Source organism: Gavialis gangeticus, unplaced genomic scaffold, assembly GCF_001723915.1.
Source record: "Gavialis gangeticus isolate Ggan-Ray unplaced genomic scaffold, GavGan_comp1, whole genome shotgun sequence".
In the NCBI taxonomy this organism is placed as follows: Eukaryota; Metazoa; Chordata; order Crocodylia; family Gavialidae; genus Gavialis; species Gavialis gangeticus.
This window is the reverse complement of record NW_017729027.1, coordinates 33,598,342-33,610,240: the sequence shown is the minus strand read 5'-3', so window position 1 is coordinate 33,610,240 and position 11,899 is coordinate 33,598,342. Positions and strand designations below refer to the sequence as shown.

The following is an 11,899-nucleotide window of genomic DNA, read 5'->3' as shown; positions in this document are numbered from 1 at the left end:
CACTGAGCAGCCCTGATATGCCAGTGCCCTGCCCCTGCCAATGCTGTTGCCCCTCACTCCTAAACCACAGCCCCCTGAGCCCTGCTTGTGCCCCTCACTCCCAACCCATAGTGCCCTGACCCTGACAGTGCCCCTCTCACAGGCCACAGCCCCCCCAGCCCTGCTGGTGCCCCTCACTGGTGACCTGCAGCCCCATGACCTCCCCCCAACCCTGCCAGAGGGGTCCCTAGCTGCCAAAGCTACGGAACCAAAGCCAGGGCCCTCTCTCCCCTGCCCCCCACCCCAGCAGCACCTGAGCCTTGGCTGCCGCGGCCAGAGTAGAGCGCAAATTGTAGCTCTCCGCCTCCCACCCTGAAAAGCCAAATTTTTCTCTTTTAGAGGAGAAAATCCATGTTTTTCCATGGCAAATGGAAAACACAGATCTCTGGTTATAACCACATCTCACTCTTTCCAAGACAACACACTATGAGCTATTCTGGGTAGGGGTTTCTGACTCTCATAACCCAGTTCACACTCTCTCAGCAAAAACTTAACAGCTAAAAGCCACAACAATCAGTGTTTGTTGAGCACATTTGAGCCTCCTTGTTTTAATGAAATGATGCATTTGCCACAACCAAGTGATTTAGCATATTCCAGCCCCTCAAATGTGACTAGATTGCATGTACAATCTCCATAAAGTGACTGAGCTATTCGTTCCCCCAGCCCAGGGCCACAGGGATGATATCAAATTTCCCTTGTAATACCTATGCCCACCTGCTCCATGCCCAAAGTGGGGCAAAGCACTGGAACTGATAGCAGGAAGACTGTCTCTCAGTGACCCTTCTTGAGAGAGAAAGGCAGCCTGGAAGAGGAAGCCACCAAAGTCAAATGCAGAGGGCACAAGCACCAGATTTAGTACATTGTAGGAGAGGGCTGGGAACATAAATTGAAACAAAGAATCTGGGGATGAAGACTGGGTCCAGCTGGGCAAGAAGACTAAACCTGAGAGCCAGGGAGGAAGATAGGGTGAAGCAGGGGAAGATATGGAGGCAATAGGTAGAGGGAAAACTGAGACTGAAAGAGATTAGGACTTGCAGAGAAAGGGGACTAACTAGGCTACATGTACTAGAAGGAAGAAGGATTGGAGGAGAGTGAAAAAGAGCTGATATGGATCTTATATCACTAGTTGGACAAAATAGAATGGGACAAGGAGCTGGAGGAGGCAAGGCCACTGAAACTAGATGAGACTCTCACCTGGGACAGGGAGATAAGAGACTAGCTGGGCAAAGAGGCTAGAGGCAAAAAGTCAGGGGTGAAATGAAATTGGAAGGGCTGGGTAAAAACATTTGGAATAGTATATGGGAGAAACTAGACAAGGACTTCCTGGCCAAGAACAGCAAGACTGAGATCCAAAGCCTGGGCAGTACAGATTGGGACTAACAAGGTAAGAAGACTGTGACTGGGAGAGAGACATAATAGGCACTAGGCAGGATTGAAAGAATCACATTTGGGGGAAACAGGTAGAAGTTGTCCACTCCAACCAAAGTTTCTGAGTTTCAGCCTGATTCTGCTCTCAGCAAGTATCTGTAAACTTTCCTGGCAAAGTGTCCCATAATCACTCATATTGGTCCATATAGAATACATAATATATTATCAGTTACTCCCTTAGTTCAAGTAGTGAAAGTCTTCAGGGATGGATGGATCTAAAGATCCAAATCCTTCTGAGGACCTGTGTGGGTGCCTATAAGTTTTCACAGGATGGAATTTTAAGTTTTGTTTTTACAAAGAACTATGAAATTTATTAAATATACACATGCACAACTGATTGTGCTAAAATAATGTTATTAAGGTTACTGAGTCAAGCAGTCAAAAAACAAAGGTGAGAATTAGGTTTCCCCACAAAACCTTAATTCAGCTCCTTTGTTCATCACAGCCTATTTCTTCCACAAGAGTTCTGCTTTATTCAGTGTAGAAGACAGATGGTGCTGACTTAATGAGTTACTGTACAATACTTTGTTTTATCCATGTTGTTCAATGTGTGACTCCAGGCTTCTTTAATGAACATTCCCCAAACCCTGCTCTGAATTAGGAATGATTAACTTCCGCACATGCTTTTCTATGCTACTGCAGAGATATGCTTATCACTACAATATCTAAGTGCTTCACAAATATTAATGAATTTATTTATTTTCAGAGCATCCCTGTAAGATTAGTTCGTATTAATCACCATGACGCTGATGGCAAACTAGGACACAGAGAGATTAAGGACAAAAGTACCCACTGATTTAGGGTGTCTGACTGGAGACACCTAGGGCCTGAATTTTCTGACTACTTAGCAATTATATTTAGCACTGTATGCTCAAAGCAAAACCCCAATTGAGGTCAGCTGCAGCTGTGAAGGCGTAGTTTTCTGCAACTCAGAAAAAGGGTCGCAATTCAGAGAAAAGGTTTCAAGTTGGCACCCAGAAGATAGAGAAAACACAATTACAGATCACCTGTGGAAGGTTTAGTTTAAATACCTTGCCCAGTATTGCACAGGCAGTCTGAGGCAGAGGCAGGGATTCTTTAGTCCCCAGTCCATCATTCTACATTTATCTGCCCTAACCATAAGACCATCCTTTCTCATCTTGTAAAACCCTGCCTCAGTCACTACCTACTTTACAACTTCTATATCAAATGATGAACAACCCTCATTCTGCTCAGAGAAGCTTCATCCTGTGCACTAAATGAGGCAATCATCCTGTGGAAAAAATAATACATGATCATATAACTAAAGATTAAGTCATGATACACAGGCATGTGTATGGCGCTCAATTAAGGTTGCATGAACAACATCAATTCTGGCATCTCCTAAATTTTGAATACTTGCGTCTTCAACTTTAATCTTTAAACCATTTTTTGAGCATAATATATAATTATTGGAAGGTAAGGAGTTTCTTTCTGCTTAAAGATACTGTTTACATATTACAATAAGGAGTTAGGTAGTCCACCCCTGAAGCATGAGTCTAATGGCAATGAAGGAAAAGGAAACATCTGCATTTAGACTCTGCAGTCATTTTTCATCTGTAAGAGAATTACTATCCATTGTATGTTGTATTGTTATTATTATCCATAACAATAATATGGCGATATCTGATGTGAAACCTCTGTATTTTTTCCTGCTTTTATTACTGAGTGGTGTTTACCATCTATATGTGATTATTAACACAACAACCCTATAGGGCAAAGTTAATTTTGCCAGCACATTTCAGTTTTAAAGTGTAATTCTTAGGAAATGTAGGAGTTTTAAAGAATTAGAAATCTTGGAAATGCACAGTTAATGTTGCATTTCACAATAAGGCACCCTTCAGTCTGCCCACAATAGCCTGAGAAAAATCAGAAGATATTACCAGTATCACTTTATCACTGAATACAAGGAACCCAATTGTTAAAAATCATTGCTACAAAGTGGCAAATAAGTATTATAAGTCTTTTGACTTGAAGAGCTCTGTATTGATGGTATCATCGTTCAGGAATCTTTTATCCCATTCATTCTAATTTTTGTAGAAATTTCTACTGTAGCTTTAGATCTAACCTACCAATTTTGAGCTGTTTACGGTCTTTTATGTGAATTTTTAGAAGAGGTATGCAAAAAAATCTGGCTTATAATGGATGCTAACTTGCAACTTAAAGGATAAAATAATCAATAACTTAAAAGCACCAAATCTTTATACTGGGACATGATGTCCCAATATTATTGTATAACATACAAGTGTAACTAAGCATCCCTCTTTATTTTTAAACATGGAAGTGCCTATGGAAAAAATAAATCATGACAGAAGTGCAAGAACTCTTTGTTGCTTGCCTTGCACTTCCTCTCCAGCAGCTCTTTCCACCCCACCCTTGTGCTCAGCTGTTGCTACTTTTCATCCCAGACAGAAGGCAGGGCAGGTTGGCACCTTAAAGACTAACTGATGCAGAGTTATGAGTTTTCATAGGCAACAACCTACTTTGGCAGATGCTACCTTCTGGGCACGTCTACACAAGATGTTTACTGCAGAGTTGCCTTATTGGCTCTTCAGCAAATGTCTTTTTCATGTAGCACATGTCTACACATGCAGACCTATTAGGCCACAGATTACTAATAAACTCCACATCAGGATCGTACTTGTAAATACAAGCACTATCCTGCTGTGGAGTATTTTACTCCACCGCAGCGCACATATAGATGTTGACAGGGCTGGCTGGGGCAAAAGGGTGCTTCAGTATGAGGGCTGCCTGCTGGCTAGCCCTGCACTGGAGTACCCTCATGTCCTAGCCAGCCCCTGAGCAGCCCCAGTCTGGCAGGCTGACTACCCAGGCCCCCTACCAGCTGGGGCTGCTCTGACCTGGCTCAACATGCTGTGGTCCTAGGCACACATGCAAACAATGTGCCCAGGAGCAATAAACTCTGGTGCAATATGCCAGAGTGTACTACTACGTATTTACTGCACATGTAGGCATGCCCTCTGCCTGATTTCTAATACAGTTAACCACCTCCCTTCATTCCAGAGTTATTCTTAATTCCATATTAATAAAACAGATTGTCCTTATTTCACTACTTTAAAGTCAGACAATGAGTTCTGATTTAAAATTCCACCTCATTTTCAATAAATGCTTCTCTGTCATGAAAAAGAAAACTTCCTAAGGTAATAATAAAAACTACATAGAAACAGTTTAATTCCTTAGGTTATTTTGCCATTTTTTATAGGGATGGCATCATCTAAGGCTGTACACAAAAGACAGTATGGATTGATTCTTCTTTCAGTTCCAGCACAGTAAATCTGAAGCAACTCTAATGAATTCAAAAGGCCTGATTATCCCACCAGAGGGTACAGTAGTAACTACATTAACCTCAGGGTATTAATTGTATCTTTTTAAGAGAATAGGATTCAGTGTCACTGGAGTTAGTCCAAATGTGAATCACATATTTACTAATGTATCTGTGGATATGTAGAATATTTACTTATACCAGTATTATTCTTATTGTTATTATGATTACTTCTACTACTATATTTGCTATCCTTTAATAGAATATATTTACTAGAAGAAAACATAAATTATCATTTAAAATATTAAATCAAAATATGGATTTTTCATTGTTCTCAAAAGTTATGTAGGGTTATATCCAAAAAGAAAGAACTTAGGCCTCTAAAGTAAATTTCAAGTGGAATTTAAGTACCTAAATCCAAGTGATCAATCTACAAACACTCTTACTGCTCAGAGGCCTAGGCTTTCACCAGTCAAGTTACATGAGTGTCTAAACTTCTGCTGTAGAACTGCTGTCATCTCATCTGAACTGAGCACCTTGGTACATATCTCCCTGAGGGCCCTGAAAACAGCAGGAGTGCTCTGAGCACACCTGCCATGCTCTGAGTGCACTGAGTCCAGCAAAAAAGCCAGCAACCATGGTCCCTTTCATTTTAAGACATGGCCAGCAATAGTGCCTACCACACTTGTTCAGGGAGTGGAAGACCTAGGCCCTCTTCAGCCTCAGAGGTTTCAAGCCCACATCTCCTACTTCCAAGGTGACTATCTTACCTTCCAGGCTATCTGCAAGGTTGAGAGTGCTCTCCACCCCTCCCGCTGAAGCTAGGCCACTGTAGAAATGAATGCAAGATTCATAGGCCAGAGGGAGAGACTAGGATTATGACTCTTGAGGCCCAATGATGGCAGGTGGAGGTGGGAGAATAAGAGGTGGAAGAGGCCTGGATTCCAGAGCCTGTCCTATTACTCTTTATGTATTTCAGTCAATGACTTTCTAATGAAAAATACATAAGCCTTGGAGCTGGTTCCAGAGTGCAAGACTCCTTCCTCCTAGGAGAGTGTCCTAATTACTGTGCTACATTCATGCTCTCTTTCGGTCCCACATACTGAATTACTTTCTCCACAGTGGTCCAGCTTCAGCAGAAGGGATGAAAAGTGCCCCTCCTCTCCTATTTTATCTACACTATTATGGAGAAGACACTCTTCTGGGTGATGGATGGCATGGGGATGAACCCCATTAGACAGAGGAGGTCCTAGAACCCTAGTACAAGTCCACTAACAACTTGGCACTTATGTAAAAGATGGGTCACCACCACTTTCTCCTCCTTGTCCAGCCATATTCTAAAAGAAGAAAAATAAGGCAGCCCTTGTGCCCACATGGACAGCTTAGACACCTAAATACAGGAAGCAGTTTCAGTATCAATCCCTATCTCATACAGGCATATGTCAGAGCTGTAGGCAGGTACCTAAATCTAACAGAAAGGCAGAATTTAAGATGTTTTTAAGAATTTAAGACACCCTCTCTTCAACGTTTTCTATGGCTGGGCTAGGTTTCCCCTTCTATAAATCAAATTCCTAGGTGCCTAACTCTCCCCATTGCTTGTGTATGGAATATTATTGCCCAATTCAGGTTTGTAAATTCTCTTCCTGGAGGCATTGCCACATATAAGCCCTTTTGTGGATCTGCCCTTGGATTGTTTTTGCTTTAAAAAACATAAAAATAGCCACAAACCCATAACTGAAGCCCAGAGCTTTGCACTTAGGTAGGAACAAAAAGGTTAAATGAAATCTTACACTGCCTAGGAACTGGAGATGAAGTAAGGTGGGATAAAGCATGGTTGAGCTCTAGGGTGGGGAGGAAAGAATTGCTGGGAAGGAAGTGCAGGGCAAGCAACAAAGAGGTCAGAGAAGTTGGAAGAACATCTGGAAAGTAAAGCCTTGAAGCAAACAGAGTCACAGGAAAGGAAATTTTGAATGTAGCTGCAAGTTGTAAAAAAACAATGCAACACAACCAAAGAAAATTAAATAGATGTTTTACAACCAGCTTTTCTATCTGTTGAAGTCTTTAGAGCTAATGTAATACCGAGAATCTATTTATTTCACAGATCACTGGATTAAATACTCAGGGCCAGATTTCAAAGGTATTTAGGAACTTAAAAGATATGGGCAGACAGATCCTATTCCACTGATTAGTACCTAAGGCCCCTGGGCAGACATTGCATTTATGGCAGATGGCCCCCCAACTTCAAATGACCTCTCTTTAGCAATGCTGACTCCCATCCTCACCAAGGCACCAGGCCTACCTTGCCTGCTGTGCCCTCAGATCAATTCAGACCATCAACAATGAACTGAATAACAAGGAGTACAACATCCAAGGTTCATTTCCGTGCAACTCTGTTAAGGTCATATATGCCATCGCCTGCTTACAGTGTCCGTCTACCACCTATGTCAGACAGATAGGGCAAGCTCTACATGCAAGAATGAATGAACACCAATCTGACATCAGCTGCAGAAAGACACAAAGGCCTGTACCAGGACATTTTAACCTCCATGGACCCCCCATTGCTTACCTCAGAACTGCTCTTCTCAGGCAACAAAACTTTAAAAATGAGTTTGAACAGGAAATTTCAGAACAAGAAATTATTCGCCAAGTGGATTATATTTAAGCATGGTTTAAACAGGAACTATAGAGTCTTGTCCCTTTACCTGAATTAACTTCTGTGACCCCTTTTTCCTTTGGGTTTTTACTTGTATGCAGCTCCCAGCACTGTCCCCCTCTCTTCCCCCTCCCTCCTCTTTTCTCACCTTTTGCATTCAAATCACTCACTCCTCTTCATACACCACTCTATGCTGTCCTCTCACAGCATCTGGCCCCCTAACTTCAAATGACCTTGAACTTGAGTTCATGAAAGCTTGTGTTTTCTATATATGTATATTATTGAGTTAGTCTATAAGGTATGTATCTACCCTGCCTCTTGCATGAATGCAGTATGCCACATGTTCAGACAAGTTATGGTACCATAAAATGGCAAACCAGTCAGAAAGATGTTCCACATAATATGAATGTGTGGCATGCCCCAACCCCAGGCCAACAATCTACTGACTGTTGGAGACTGGGGACACCCACTTTCTTGAACCAGACTGGGGGGTCTGCAAGTACAGGATGTGGGGAGCCAGTCAGGTCTTCCCACTGAACAAATTTAAAGCTGCATGACCACATGCATCCTACTTCCCACTCAGCAAGTTCAAACCTTCATGCCTCGCATCCCCACATGCTGGTGTGCAAGTATCAGGCAAGAGGGAGCCACTCAGAAAGTTCAAAGGCACATGCCTGACTCCCCCAGCCTGGCTCTTGCACAGATTTCAGTTTGCCACTGTAGGTGGAGCCTGGGATCAGTACGCTAGGCTCCACTTGAACTGGCAAACTGAAAGGACATGATTGGGATCTAATCTCTGATTTTCAAGGTCATGCGTCCTGACACAATTGTTTGGATCAGATCCCATTGCCCCTTTGAATTAAAATCTGCCAGGGATCTAAGTGTGATCTCACTCCAACCTGCACAAGTCCCTGAAGAATAGTTAATGCAAGAAGTAGAAAGAACTTCATCTTCCTGCATGCAATTTTGCAACAGCCTTAAGGTTCCAGAAGTAAGTGTGTTAACATTTTTTCAAGGATTTGAGAAGGGTGGGAATAAGATCACATTTAGGCATTTAAATCCACTTTGACACCTAATAAGAAAAAAATATCTGGTCCTTAGACAGATATAGGAAAGTGTCTTTGTCTTTTGAAAGGTGCAGACAGAAGTTGTGTTTGTTGCACAATAAGCGCCACAGCTGCAGAGTGCTTTTCAAGTGGCAAATGAACCCCCATCAACGAGGTATCAGAAAAAGGTGCCATACTTTGGAATGCCTCAGGGAACTTGTGTTCCCTAGGGTTAATTTGTTGTGCAATCAGGGCTGGTCTGATGCAGCCCAGGCCTGTCCCTGGGGCTGTCAGCAGGAAGGAAGGGGAAGTGAGCTGCTGCTTGGGGTTTGCCCAGCCTCAGCTAGAAGGGGGGACAGGGTAGGTAGATCAGAGGCCCTCACCTCACAGCCCTGCCAGCGCCCCACACTCCAGCTCAGGTCAGCTTGCTCCCTCTCCCCACTGCCCCCTCTCTGTCAGCAGGAATGGGGGCAGGGCTGGGGGAACAGGCGGTTCCTCAGCTGCAGGCAGGTTCCTTGGGCTCCTGCAGGCAGGCTTGACCCCCCACCCTCTAACCTTCCCTCAACCCATCTGATGCCTGTCAAGTCAGCTTGGCACTGCTTGTCCTTGACAGCAGAGACACTGTACATGACTCCCACCCCCATACGCCTCTGTAAGGGACAGATCTCCCACCCTGGCATTTACACTGGGGTGCCCCCATCTCATTCCAGCTGTTCTCAGAGCAGCAGGCAGAACAGTGGGCAGGGCACCATCTGTTGGGTCTTGAGGGCACTCTAACTCATAGCACTAACTCAAGTGCCATGAGTTAGAGCAGGGGCCTGCATGTCTGTCAGCACTCTAAATGCCCATGTGCATCTTTATACACCTAAATACTTTTGAAAATCTAGTCCTTAGGCCTCAAAATATGTTTTGTTTTCTTTTGAAACTTCCCCTTAGCTACTGAAACTTCATCAGATTGCTGTCAAATCATTTTGGCTGCTTGCAGATGTTAAAAAAACCCCAAAAAACATGTTTTACCAGAAGAGGCAGCGCCTTAGTTGGACGTGGCATACCCAATGTCTATATAGATTGGGCACTTCAGCAGGATGTTTTGGCACTTTTAGCTAAAACTGATTCAATCACCTATTAGATAAAAGTGCTAAAAAAGGCCCGCTAAAGCACTCACTCTATATAGACATTGGGTGAGCCAGGGCCCACTAAGGCACTGCTTCTTCTGGGCGTGCGTGGGGCTCAGCACCAGAATGTACTGAATTTAACGTAAATTGCTATTTGGGGGAGAGTGGGGATTAACATCTGTAAGCAGCCCTTGAGGGGTACATATAGAGCGTTGAAGTTCACAATGTTTTATTATTCATTACATACCTAAAGATAATGGTTATGACATCCCAAGATATGGGGAAAAGTTATATTTCCAGTCATGGGAATTAACTAGTTAAAAAGTTAAAGAAATGGCTAACTTTTAACTTTAACTAGTTAAAAAAGGTTCATTTTAACTTTTTTTTAAAGTATAAGTTAAAAGTTAAAAATAATTGGAAGCCGGCTTTCCCAGAGTTTTTCCTGACACAGCCACTCTCTAGGACTTATATGGAATGATATTTCTTTACTGAAACTCTAGGACTTCTTGTTTGAGAGAGAGAGAGTAGTGTGCCTTCCTATGAAATATGGTCTCTTAAGAACTCAGAGTTCTCAGAGTTCCTTAGTTCGTGATGGCATTTTCTGTGCATTTGCAGAAGTCAACAGGGCAGCCAGTTGGCTGCAGGAGAAGGAACAAGTACAAGCAAGCAGAGACATTGATCCCAGTAAGAGTGAGGGTGAAACAGATGATGACTTTTTAAATTTTAATGAAGATCAGAACCAGCAGCCCATGGCCCAAGAAACTGAGCATTACTTCTCATCTGTGAGAAACTTATCTGAGATGTCACCTACTATGAAAAAATATTCATCTGTTATAACATAAGCATTCCCTCATCTGCCCATGTACAGCAATTGTTCAGTAGTGGGGGCTTAGTTTTGCAAGACAGAAAAGGGAGATTGTCAGATGTAAATTTTGAAATGCAGCTTTTGCTGAAGTTCAATAAGTATGTTTAAACCGTTTCTGCTAGGCAACGGAACATTCTTTTTGTCATTTAAACTGATTTTCTCGTTTCAGTCTAATTTTGATTTTCAGACACTTTCATTATTTCTAATTCAGATGTATTTCATACCCTTTTGTTACCTTTTGAGCAATAAAAATTGTAACAACAGAGGTTTTCTGTGGAAACAGCTTTCATTTGTCACCTGGCTATGAATATCTCTTTTCTGTTATTCTGGTATACCTATATGACACATTGACTTTCACAAAGTACTTCTCATTGAGAGTATGAGAAGGATCTAACATTACATAGGTATTGGTAAATTGTTATTCTGAAAATTGTATGACAAGTATAACATTGTTTTCAGGTAAAGCAGGGTGAGTTCCAAGTAAATAAGTCTGCTTCTGTGGGCTTATGGAAAAGAAACCCACTCATTACATTTGAAAATAAAAAATGATGCTAAGAGACAATTCACCATGTTTCACACATTTCTCATGAATCAACTTAACTTTTAACTAGTTGAAAGTAGAAATATTTAACTTTTAACTTAAGTTAATTTTAAAGGCTGTTAACTTTTAACTTTAACTAGTTACGTTTTTCATAAACTTTTCCCATTACTATATTTTTCTCCCATGTTGTGTTCCACATACAATTTTTATGAACCACTATTGAACAAGAACAGCTGGCTCCAAAAGAGAGGAGCTCTATGTTATCTACAGACCAAATAAACTCAGAATAGTCATGCCCCAACCAGGATGATGATGTTAGCTCATAGCGATGGTCATTTAAATACTGAGTGAAACAGATTATTGACATTAAGGTAAGAGGTGGGCTGGAATTTTTTCTTCTGTATATGCTTAAATACTGTACAGTTACCTGAGATAGCCAAATTTAAGGACAGATGAATGGAGAAATATGTAGACAGAATTCTAAGTTATTTATGTCCTAAGATATATCATATCATTTGGAAAATTGTTAAAAATAGCTACTAGGGTCAAAACAATAAACTGAAATTCTATAAAATAAATTACTTTAATAAGAGATAAGGAATTCTCAGAAAAACTTTTCCACCTAGTTAATAAAATTAGAATATATGAATAAATTACAGCCTACTGCATGATAAAACCATGACCTCTCCCATAAGTTTTTTTAATATCAAACAGTATATTATAAAAACCTTTATAAATCTTTTCATCATTAAACAGCTAAAATATTTTCCTGTCATTTCTTAAATTTGCATTTACACATAATGCAAAAACAAATAATTGGGTAAGAATGTACCCCCCCCACACACACACACCTCACAATTCTTTCAGTATCACAGACTGATGAGCTTTACTCTCATGCATCCTATGTCTTC

At 41.5% G+C, this 11,899-nt stretch overlaps 1 protein-coding gene and 1 long non-coding RNA gene across 12 annotated transcripts in view; one reads left to right on the top strand and one right to left on the bottom strand.

Annotated features, from left to right (window-relative positions):
* The window catches only part of DST (dystonin), a 569,390-nt gene that overhangs the window by 520,180 nt on the left and 37,311 nt on the right, over positions 1-11,899 (bottom strand). The window lies entirely within an intron of this gene.
* Positions 11,087-11,899, top strand: part of LOC109299987 — a 29,233-nt gene continuing 28,420 nt past the window's right edge. For all 3 annotated transcript variants that reach the window (XR_002098090.1, XR_002098089.1, XR_002098091.1), the window contains exon 1: positions 11,087-11,359. This is a non-coding gene — a long non-coding RNA (uncharacterized LOC109299987). The remainder of the gene's footprint in view (positions 11,360-11,899) is intronic.